The sequence below is a fragment of the Dasypus novemcinctus genome, chromosome 10 (assembly GCF_030445035.2).
Source record: "Dasypus novemcinctus isolate mDasNov1 chromosome 10, mDasNov1.1.hap2, whole genome shotgun sequence".
Taxonomy (NCBI): Eukaryota; Metazoa; Chordata; class Mammalia; order Cingulata; family Dasypodidae; genus Dasypus; species Dasypus novemcinctus.
This window is the reverse complement of record NC_080682.1, coordinates 57179902-57191594: the sequence shown is the minus strand read 5'-3', so window position 1 is coordinate 57191594 and position 11693 is coordinate 57179902. Positions and strand designations below refer to the sequence as shown.

Sequence of the window (11693 nt, the reverse complement as noted above, 5' to 3'; positions counted from 1 at the left end):
TGTGTGTGGTCTTGGCTAATACCTGAGCACACCTGGTGTATCATCAGAATCACTGTGTTCCCAAGTCCTGGATGGCTCTACCTCCTGGCACCACGAAGGGTGGTGATGGGCAGAATTGCCAATGGGAAGACAGCAGTCATTGAAAAACACCACCTTGAGGAGAAGGCGGGGAGACTGCAGGGGCACTTGCCTGACAGCCTTCGAGCAGGAGCAGGTTCTCTGAAGCCCTGGGGATACAGAACTCCTCTGCTATGGGGCACAGTATAAGGAGGAAAATAGAGTGAAAATGCAGTAGGAGGGAATTAGGTTGGGTTCTGGACTGCTGGTGTTAATGAATGTCTGGGCTGAAAGGAAAAGGTATTCACATTTCAACAAATATTTTTTGAGCACCATCTATGTTCTGGACCTTGTCTTGGTGCTGGGCTACAGCAGGGAATCAAGTGAAGACCCTAATGTTATGGGTCATACATTTCTAGTGGGATGGTACAGAAAACACCAATATGGCTGGAAAATGGAGAGCAGTGGGCGAGTGGTAAGAGGTCAGGTTAGAGAGGTGAGTGGGGCTAGATCATATAGTGATTATGGGGGCAAGATGGGAATCTCTTGGAAGGTTTTGAACAAGGAGGTATCATGATCTGACTTAAATTTTAAAAGAAAAACTCTGGTTGCTGTACAGGGAAACCAGATAAGAAACTATCGCAATAGTCCAGGTGAAGGTGGCTGGGTAGCAGTGGAGGTGATAAGGAGTGGTAAAATTCTAGCATGCTATGATAGCGGAGTCAACAGCATTTCTGGGTGGACAGGCATGGGCTGTGATAGAAAGAGAGGAATCCAGGGATGATTCCAAAGTTTTTGGCCTAGGAAACTGGAGGCCATCTTTTACTGAAATGGGAAAGGTAGTGAATGGAGGAGTTAGAGGTTGAGGGAAACCAAGAGTTTGGATGTTGGACATGCCAGTTTTGATGGTGTAGTCATTGAGGTGCAGATGTCGAGTAAGGAGCTGCACCTTTGGGTCTGGAGTGCCGAGGATCAGGCTGGGGTTGTGGGTATAAATTTAGGAAGTATCCATGTATAGACACATTTAAGTGTGTGAGACTAGATTAGCCCACATACAGAGGGAGATGAGATTAGGAGAGAAGTGGTCTGAGCCTGGAGTTTTGGGTCTAGATGTTTCCTGATGAGGACCCAGGAAAGGAGATGCAGCATTCATAGAATGAAAAGGCACGAGGGATGCTGTCTGCCTGGGCACTTACAAAAGGGTAATCTGGAAATGGTTTAGGTGGGGATTGGCCGAGAGGCCTTCCTGACTGAGGCTGGAGGCCACTGTGGTGGTAAAGAGGCCTGCTATGTCAGTTCTCAGAGGAGGCGGGCTAGTTGGCAAAATATCTCCAAGTCAATTTTAAATTAAAACCTACATCATGTGGCTCTCCAGTATGTCCTACAGTCAAAGGAATAACCATAGGACTGGGTGCCCCTGGGGTCATCAGGCTGGAAAAACAAGGAGCAAGTACATGCTCTCTTGCTACTGCCCAAGTGGAGAGAAACTAGGATGAGTTGAACTGGAAGCACTTTGCACTTTACCTGGCACACAGTAGATTAAATATTACGTTTTCTCACTTCTTTCAATTCTCACTGCTTCCATTTATAGTTGTGTGACCTCAGAAAGATTACTTAACTTCTCTGAACCCCTATTTCCTCATCTGTAATGACTAATATTTCCACTAAAGTGTTAGGAGTAAATAATTTTAAATACATTGCAGTGCACAGTGCGCTGGGAAGTGCTATGCAAATATAAGAGATGAAAATGACCATGCCAATAATAAGGTACAATTTGCACAATAATGGCTTTCCACACTCTGCATAAATGAGGTTTTTCATAATCAACTCACTGCGCAGACACGGAAGCATTCCCCCACTATTTATGTAAAATATTTCTTGCTGGTCCAGAGACTAATGAAGACAAGATGGCTAAACCAAGCCCCGTCACACTCACTCTTGGGCTGGACACTAAAAAACATAAAACATAATACTTAGTCTCCAAATCAATCCACACTCTTTCCCTCTGGTTTCTGATTTGCTTCCTCCATGTCTTTGTAAACCCTTTAGCCTATTGAAAGCTCCTTTCATCTTTCTCTCCTGCCTCCCATGAAATTAATTAAAAAAAAAATCAAGGGGAAACATTGAGGATGAAAATGATCCTGATTCTTCCAGCCACGACTATTAATAGGCTAAAATATCAGAGGTGCATATGCTGGGGTGGGGGTTGAAGAGGGGAGAGGTTGAGCTACTCATATAAAGAGCCAGTAGATCTAGGTTCCAGTCCTGATAGCCACAAACCATCTCTGTACAACATTTCCACTACTCAGTAAAGTTAGGGTATTGGATCCAAGCTCTGCTTTCTTTTTGGGACTCTGGACTTCACCTGCTTGGAGACATCACCCTCAGTCTAGCTATTTCTACATCTTGCCACCAGGTGGCGATGTTTCCTAAATCCCAAAACTAGTTCTCTCTGGGAAAAAAGCGTCAAGTTTTATCGTCAGTTTTTTCTCCTCCTGAAGAATTCTCCTTCTGAACACCTTGGATAGTTTATGCTGTTAACCGATAGGGCAGAAATTTGTTTAGAGAAGATTTCTCTTCTCTGCAAGTCCTGAGAACTCCAGGTGGAAACTGTCCTCTGTGCTTGCATATGGGGGAGGGGGGGGCGGGTGAAGATGTTGGAATCGCGGCTCATGGGGAGACTGAGGGGTCGGTGGAGAGTGCCCTGACTGGTAGGCCTGCAGGAGCCCTGCCCCCTGCAAAACTCTACCCCAGAGAGGGACATCAGATGCCAAGTTTTCCAGCCCAGGCTGAAGTAGGAGTTGCAGGACACACAGAGCTGCTCAGATGGTTCTGACCTCCTGGAAGGGCAGAGGTGCAAGAGAGCAGCATCAAGTCCAGGCCCTTCTTGTGCAGATGGGGAAACTGAGGCACAGCAGGGGTCAGCTCTCCTGATTCTATCTCCTTGCCAACTTGCTTTCAGTTTGAACATTTAAAGGGACATTTTAAATATACCATCTTGTGTGCTCCGCTAGCATACATTCCCAAACCTGCTGGCCTCCAGACTAGCCAAGCCCCTGCCTCTGCACCTACCAGGGCACCTGAGCTGAACCAGACTCCAACAACTGATGTGATCAAAGCCATCAAACAGCCGGCTGATCCATTGGGGGAGAAATGTCATGCAAAGTCATCGTTTAGTAGCTGTAAAACAAATCTAGTAGTGAAATTTTATTTGTATTTTCCCCCCCATTTAACAATAATATAATAATAATCAACATTTATTTAGTTTTCCTTTGGGCTAGGTTCTGTGCTAAGCACTTTGCTGAGTTCTGTCAAAGCTGCAACTCTTTCTATATTACAGCTACATTAGAGACCCAGAGAGGTTAGGTAACTTGCCCAAGGTCACCCAGCTGGAATAGGCAGAGCAGAGATCACATCCTGGTTTGCCTGACTCCAGATTTGATCTCTCAACCCCCACGGCGTGCTTCCTGATGACTTCTCCCATTTAGAGAATCTGATGTAGAAACATACGTACTGGAGCTGGTTACCGGAGCCCCAGTCACCATCTCATCATTTTCCTGTTGTGACATGAAAGCTCCTTGATAGCAAGTCAGCCCAGGTGACTCGAGACTTGGGGTAACAGTGTCACGCCTTCAGGATGTGCGGAATGTGGCCACATGGGAGGATGAGAGATGCTCCTGCAAGAAACTGCCAGCCCCAGAACAAAAGGCACTGTCAGAAAATGCCCCTGTTTGAAAATTTTACTCCTACTGACTGCCTGCAGAGGTAAGGTGGAGCAGTGAGTCCTGGGGACTGAGGGAGTAACAAAATATCAGTGGAAAAGAGTTGACGGGGAGCCTCCTGCGTGCCCGCTCCGAGAGAAGCGTTTTATAGGCACCGTTTCTTCTGAGCCGCCCAACAGCCCGGGGCGCGGGGCTCCTCTATCCCCACCTCGCAAGTGGACCCAACACAGGGAGTCATCCTCAAGAAACTGCTGCCAGGCAAAAATGGTCTTCAGAAACCAAGGTTCCTGTTTCACCTCAGAGGGTGTAAGATTGAAACTGAAATGTCTTGTTCAGAAGTAGATGCCTAACAATCAGTGCTCAGACCAGAAGTTACGGCCACAGAAAAAGAGATGGATTTCCAGCCTGACGGACTCGCGTTCCTGGCTCAGCGTCGCCCCCTTCTAATCGTGGTTCCATGGGCAAATCACTTAATATCTTCTGAGTTTCAATGTCCTCATCTTCAGAAAGGGGATAAGATTATTAACGTCCCAGGGTTGTTGCGAGTATTAAGTGGGAAAATGTTTGTAAAGTGCTTGGCACGGTCTCTGGCACAGAATGAGTGTTCATTACACCTCAGTAATGAGGAGGTTGTTTCTAACCCCCTTTGCCAGTTCGCTGCCCACCCCTTACTCCAGATCGTTCTTTATGACCATTGTAAAGAGCTGTAGACTCTTGGAACACCTCTAAAACCCAGTTATCTCAAGGACTCTGCTCACGGGAGAACACCATGTCCCAACTCCGCGTTTTGTCAGACTCCGGATTTCGATTGTAAATTCTCAGGGCTTCAGGGGCCATGGTCTGTGATGTGTTTACTACCCAAGCCCAGTGAATGTTCACTGAATAAATAAGCGCCCATAAAACTATAAAAACCAGGCTACAAATAAGTATCCTCACATGTGCTTTAGACCTTAAAAGGTCTTCATATTCAGCCTGCTCAGAGTCAAACACGTATCTAACCAAGATTTTACAAAGGGTCTGGAATGGCATGACCCGGGGAAGAGGGAGGCTCTAGTGTCTGTCGCCAGGAGGCCGGGTGGACCCCTGTCTGGGCAGGGCCAGGGGCTCCAGATCTCCATATCTGACAAACTCTGGGAAGGACACTCAAAATGTGTGCCAAACAAAGGGGACCAGAAATGGAAGGATAAAGGAGGAGCTCTCCCAAAGCTACCTCCCTTGAGGAATGGGAACTCTGGGTCTACAACAGGAAGTCTTTTCAAAAGTGACCATAAGGCTGCCTTGATGATGTTCTAGTAGCTGAATGGAAAAGGGCCATAGCAAAGGCCATAACCGTGACCAAATATCACCTCCATCTACCTACCACATGGCCTGAAATTCCACCATTAGATATTCTTTCCTTTGGGTTAATAACCAAGTACAAGTGAGGTCTAGGAAATCATTCTCCGTCTTAAAAACATTTGGACTATTTCTTCTTGATTATCAACAAACAAGCAAAACCTAATAATTTCTTATTTTTCCCTCTCTCTCATTATGAAGAGATCCGTATTCATTGTAGAACATTTGGAAAAACAGATAAATTCAACCCATAACCTAATCACCTAGAGATAGCTACTACTAAAATTTAAGGTTTGTTCTTTTGATATCTTCTTTTTTAAAAACCCTAGTTTTCCTTGTGAAATTTGATAGGCTACCACTTAACTACCTTTCCTTTATGCTAAATTATTTTTCTTTCTTATTTAGGAACTGAGTCATGAAGAATTCCCCTATATTTTATTCTAAAAGCTTTGTACAGTTTTGCAGTTTGTACAGTCTTCCTGGAATTGATTTCTGTGTATGGTGTGAGGTAGAGACATGGTTCACTTTTTTCTCCTACCAGGAACATCCTTTTCCCATTGCTTTGCAGTTTCATTTTTTGTTGAAAAACCAATTGTCCACACATAGGTGAATTTCTTTCTGGGCTCTCTTGGGTTCCACTGCTCTGTCTGTCCGTTGAACAGGCTAGGGGAGACAAACCATCCAACATCTCATGGCTTACCATACTAAAGTTATTTTGTCTTCACCAGAAGGCCACTGTTTTTCTTCTCAATAATGTTTTATAATGTTCTGCACAGAGGTCTCATACACCTTTCGTAAGATTTTCTCCTGAGTCTTATAACTTTTTATAATAGTTTAAATGTTATAATTTCTATTTTTTAATATTATAAATTTTTGTGGTTAGTGCGGTAGGACCTTGCTTTACATAACCAATATATTCCAAGACCCTTTTTGTGAGTTGACATTTATGCATAACAGTGACCCCAATTATTTAATAAGTATTTCTTATATGAACATACCTATCACACTTTCTTCTTTCTTTTAATAAATAAGGCTTCCTGAGGTTAAAGCAACATTTACACTAGCATTTACACTTGCATCATGGAATAAGCCAAATTTGGACACAACCTGTTTTCCTTTTTATTTATATATTGCTGACTTTGACTTATCAACATTTTTTAGGATTCTACCCATGTTTATACTGTTTTGTTGGGTTTTGGTATTAATTATACTCACCTCACAAAATAAACTAGGAATATTCCCACTTTTTCTATTATCTGGAAGAGTTTGCACAAGACTGGCATTATCTCTTCTTTAAACATTTTGTTTAATCTGCTTGAAGTCATTTAACTCTGAAATTTTATTTAGGAGAAATTTATTTTTAATTAAAGAATCAATTATTATAATAGTCTCAACAATATTCAGATTTTCTATTTCTTCTTTTGTTAATTTTGGTAAGTCATGTTTTCTTGGAATTTGTCTACTTCATCAAATTTTTCAAATTTATTGGCATAACATTTTAAAATAATATCCTCTTATTATCTTGCACCATTGTAATGATGTTCCCTTTTTCATTACCGACCTATTTTTACCTTCCCCCTCTTATGTCTTCTTCTGTTTCAGCAGAGGTATACCAATTTTATTGGTCATTTCAAAGAACCAAAATTTGACCTTTTTGATCATGTCTATTGTACTATTTTCTATTTAATGGATTTTGTACTATTGGACTATTTTCTTATCTTTTTGATTTACTTCCTTCCATATTTTTGGGAGATTATTTTGCTGATGTTTTTCTAGTTTTCCTTTTGAAAAATATATATGCTCATTGTATTCTTCTCATCTCTGTATTTTCTGTCATTCATTTCTGCTTAATTCTGAGTATTTTGTTACATATCTCTCATTTCACTAATTCTCTACCTGTGTTCAATTTGCTGTTAAACCCATACACTGAACTTTTCATTCTAGAATTTCTATTTGGTTCTTTTTCAAATTTACAAGGATTTTATTTTAGTTAATTACTGAAATAGTTTAAGTCTTATCTCTTTGAGCATGGTAGGCACTGTTATTTTAAGGTCTTTATGTAAATGTAATCTCTTTTATTAACCAGTCCAAGTTTCTGGAGGTGGGCTGGCCATGAGAGTCAAAGTTTCTCTCTTCCAGACTCCGATAGTACTTACCCATGTCTCTCTTCTATGACGCCATTTCTTCTTATCTCTTTGTTTTAAGATTTTTCCTCCTTAGTAGATTTAAGTTTCAAGATAAAATCTCTGGTTCAGCTTTGTGTCTGTCATAGTACCTAGAAGAATTCCACCCCAGATATGAAGATGCTTTAAATAAATGCATGGATTTACTCTCTCTATTTCTATCATCTATTGTCTATGTCTTATATATCTAATCACTTGTCCTATCTATATATCTATAATATTTTTGTCAGTCATCTCCCTAGCCATCTATCAATCACCTATCATGTATCTATCTCTCATGCCTCATCTATCTGTCTCTATCATTTCTATCTCTGACTTACTTTTTGCCTCTCCAGAAAGTTCTCTCCGTGGCTCATTCTACCTGTGGCTCTCTCTTCTTGAGCCACACTGGCTTCCTTGCTGTTCTCTAAATAGTGAAACATGCTCCAGCCTCACGGTCTTTGCACTTGCTCTTCCTTATGCCTTCTCCATCTATCTTATGGCCTCATCTCATTTACGCCTCTTCTCAAATGTTACTTCTGCAGAGAAATCTTCTCTGACTACCATATCAGTAATAGCACCTTTTTCTCCCAGTTCAGGACATTCTCTATCATCTCATGCTGCTTTTTTTGGCTTCACAGTATTGTTTCTAGTGATAGTATGTTGTAAATGTATGTTTATTTGTTTTATTCTGTCTCTCCTACCAGTTTATAAGCTCTTTGAGGACAGGGACTCTGTTTTTTGTTCGCCATTGTTATCTCCAGGGCCTGAACAGTGTCTGGCACATTCAAGAAATATTTGTTGAGCACTTACTATGATGAGGCCCTGTAAAGATTGCTTATGTGAAATTAAAAAAAAAAAAGGCCTCCTGCAGTTCTAAAGATTTACTATATTATTATTGTCCCCATTTTACAGATAAGGGAACTGAGGCTCCGAGAGTCTATTCAACTTGCCTAAGGGGACCCAGCTAGTGAGTGATTGATCTGAAATTTGAACTCAAACCTTTTGCCTTCTAGCCAGCTGCCTCACATAGGTAACAAATGCCTTCTGAGATGTGGATATGAAATTAGCAGAGGCAGGTTGGGGTTTAGCATCTGCTGGGAAGGATAAAAACACACTGAAGATGTGGGGGAGCACAAGACATTCTCTAAAAGGCCAGCCATCTTCTCTGTACCCTTCAAATGATCAGCCTGATCTGAGAATGCCTATGCCCGTCTTGGTTGATCGCTATCTGGGAGTTTTCTTTAGTCTGACTGATCCAAACAGCAGCGCCAACCGAGAAATGGTGACCAGACATGTAAAGCAAAGCATTGGAAAGCAAGAAATGGCTGCTCAGACGAGGCGAGATCAACCAGATGTGCAACACCACGTGCTTGCACACTTGCCCATGCATGTTATTAATTTTTAAACATTTGTAATAAGAACAACACTTGGGCTGCTTCTCTCAGGGCCTCCGTGGATGGATTAATGCAGGCATCTCTTGTTTTGGGCTTTCTGATAGGTTCCCACGGGTTTGGGGCAAAAAAACAGAAGCTTCTGGGCCACATCCAGGGGCAAAAGAGCTTCCAAGATCTTCTGGGAAAAACTCAGGAGAATGAAGAGACCCCTGGACACCACGCCTGCCAGAATTCCTTCCTCTTAGCTGGTGATTTAAGATGGGGATTGGATTCACTCACACCCCTTGCAGCTTCACTGGTGCCTAGTTCAGGATTAAGGAGGAAGAAAACCCCAGAACTCTCTGAAAAACAGGGTAAGGATTCACTAATTATGTGATTATGAAATTGTCCCCAGGATCATTTGGAGATGAGGTGGGCAGACAAGAGCCTGGCTTTGGAATCAAGCAAGAGTCAACTGGAATTTGGCTCATAGCCGGGGGGCACCCAGGGACAGATATTTGATTGAAACCTCGGATTTCTTATCTGTAAAATGGCAACAATAGCCCACTTCACAGGGTTGCTGTGAAGAGTAACGAAACCATGAACCTACAGTTACTAGGACATAGCATGACAGAGTAGGTGGCAGTGAACGGAGCCTCTTATTATAGGGTTGGGAGCAAGAGGGCTGGCCCTTTATTTGGTTGGTCAGAAACTAGTCCCCTAAGTCACCTTGCTGATCCCTCCTTCACACTGACAACTTTTTTTTTAGCTCATAGAATGATGATTCTCAAAATTTGTGTTTCATAAGAATCATCTGGGGTGCTAGTTAAAAATATACGTTCTGGGTTCCCAGTGCCCAGATTACCTGTTTTGTTAGGCGTGGGGTGGGGCTCAGGAATCTGAGTTTTTACCAAACCTCCTCTCCTTCCCCTCAGATGGTTGTGACTTTGAGAAATACTGCCCTAGAGCCCTAACAGAATGCTGACAATGCCTGGTTGACTCTAATGCAAAATATTCTTATAAAGACCAAAATAGAAATGAATGTTCCCTCCAGCTCCTCTGGGTGTGCAATTTGCATGTTATAGCACCTTTCATCAAGTGCAAATGAGACCCAAATGAATTGTTATTTTGACCCAGAAAGTACACCTTCTGAGGTAAGCACTGGGGAGAGAGAGAAGGGACAAAATGCCATAGGGAAATCAATACTAGCCTGGTGGCAGAGCACCTGGATTCTGGCCTTTGTTCTGTAGTTCATAAGCTGTGCAGCTTTGGCATGTCACTTAGCATCTCTGGGTCCATTCTTTCTTCTGTCAAATGTGAGTGGTGACCCCTGTCCTGTCTATGTCTCAGGGATACTGTGGGCTTAAATGAGATAATGCGCTTGAATAGGCTTTGAAAAGGATAAGCTACTTGATGAGCATGGAAGACAAAGTGTGACAGTTATTGAAGGGACTGGGAAGTAAAGGCTATTTACCTTCTTTATCAGCTGGAGTCTAATCAGAAAGCAGAATTGAACTCAAGTGGCTTTAACATAAGGTGTTTAATAGAGTGAATCGGTCTCACCCTTGTAAGAAGAGCTGTGAAGCCAAATGGAGAGGATGTGGTAGCTCAAAAGATAGAACAACCGAAAGCCAGCACCATGAATAAGCTGAAGAAGGAGGAGCAGGAGGCAGTCTTACTGGGGTCCTTGATGGGCTTGTCTAGAGGGAGCTGGAACCTTGGACTAGACGGAGGAGCAGGAGGCAGTCTTACTGGGGTCCTTGATGGGCTTGTCTAGAGGGAGCTGGAACCTTGGACTAGACGGCACAGCTGCTGGAGACAGCCCAGGGCAGAGATGGAGAGAGAAGTGCCCTGGTTTCTACCTCCTCCCTCCAGTCTCCTGCTGCCACCCCCACTGGCTGACCCCAGGCTGAAGCCAGGTGACACCAAAGTCTGAGGAATTGCTAGAGGGAGGGAAGGGCAGGGAATGAGCCTGAAGGCAAACAGACCCGCACAAACACAGCTTTTGCCTGGACCTGGAACTTTTTGCAGATCTTTGTTAAATTTAGCTTGGCAGGAAGAAAACTGCGACACTTGATGATTCTCAGCTCCAAAGTTAAAAAAAAAAAAGTCTCCAAGGCTAAGGTTCTAGGCCAGAGCCTCTGCCTCAACAATGACCAAGAATCATGAGGAAAGAGATGGCACTGAATCAAGTTTTGATTTGAACATATTGTCAATATTATTTTTCCTTTTCCACGGAGGCAGGAAAGTTAAGTATTTGTGGAGAATTTGGCTAACCTTTGCTTAAACCCTCCTCTGTTTAACAACAGTCAAATAATTAATCAGATATTCTGGGTTTTATAGCCATGATATCTAACATGCATATATTGATTTTTAAGGGTTTTAGATTACCATTATCTACATCTGACTGGGAAATGGTCTTTAAACATAACTTAATGTTTCTTTGATGAAGATGTTTTGGGATTGTACAGGGACTACGTAGGAATGTCGGGAGCTGGAAGCGTCACGTAACAGAATTCCAGTTAATCGAGTGCTGGCAAACATAGAGCTTCTGTATACAGAAGCAGTTTTATGGGCTTATATGGAAAACTGTGCTTACTTACTCGGCAACACACCCCTCCAGAGAGAGAATCATAGAGATAAGAACTGGAAGGAAAACTTGAGCGATCCTCTAGTTTGACCCTCTCTTGTTATACAAGAGGGGAGTGAGTTCTAGAGAGGAAAAATGGCTTATCCAATAACAAATGGTGTGTTAGTAATGCAACTAGAACTCAAACCCAAGACTCCTACCTCCAACCTGGGCTCTACCTCATAAGTGATGAGCAACTAGGGACCATGTGTGGCCCACCGAGCTTTGTAACTCACCTTAAAATCCAATGTCAGGATGAATAGCCCGAAGTTGGGCGCAAAGACTGCATGCATTAGTATCCCATGTGCTTGCCAAAAGGCCTCTTTCTGTGGACCTCTTCCCAGACTTAAGGAATTCTGCCTCTGTAATAAGTTTCTTCAGTGATTCTTATGCATATTAACTGCAACTCAAT

General features: G+C 42.7%; 1 long non-coding RNA gene across 1 annotated transcript; it reads right to left on the bottom strand.

Moving 5' to 3' along the window:
* Positions 1 to 3251: 3251 nt before the first annotated feature.
* On the bottom strand, positions 3252 to 11681 carry LOC131280033 (uncharacterized). Its single transcript, XR_009187594.2, has 3 exons — positions 11518 to 11681; positions 7271 to 7389; positions 3252 to 3744 (listed from the first exon to the last, which is right to left on the bottom strand). It is a non-coding gene; the product is annotated as an uncharacterized lncRNA (long non-coding RNA).
* Between the last annotated feature and the right edge of the window lie 12 nt (positions 11682 to 11693).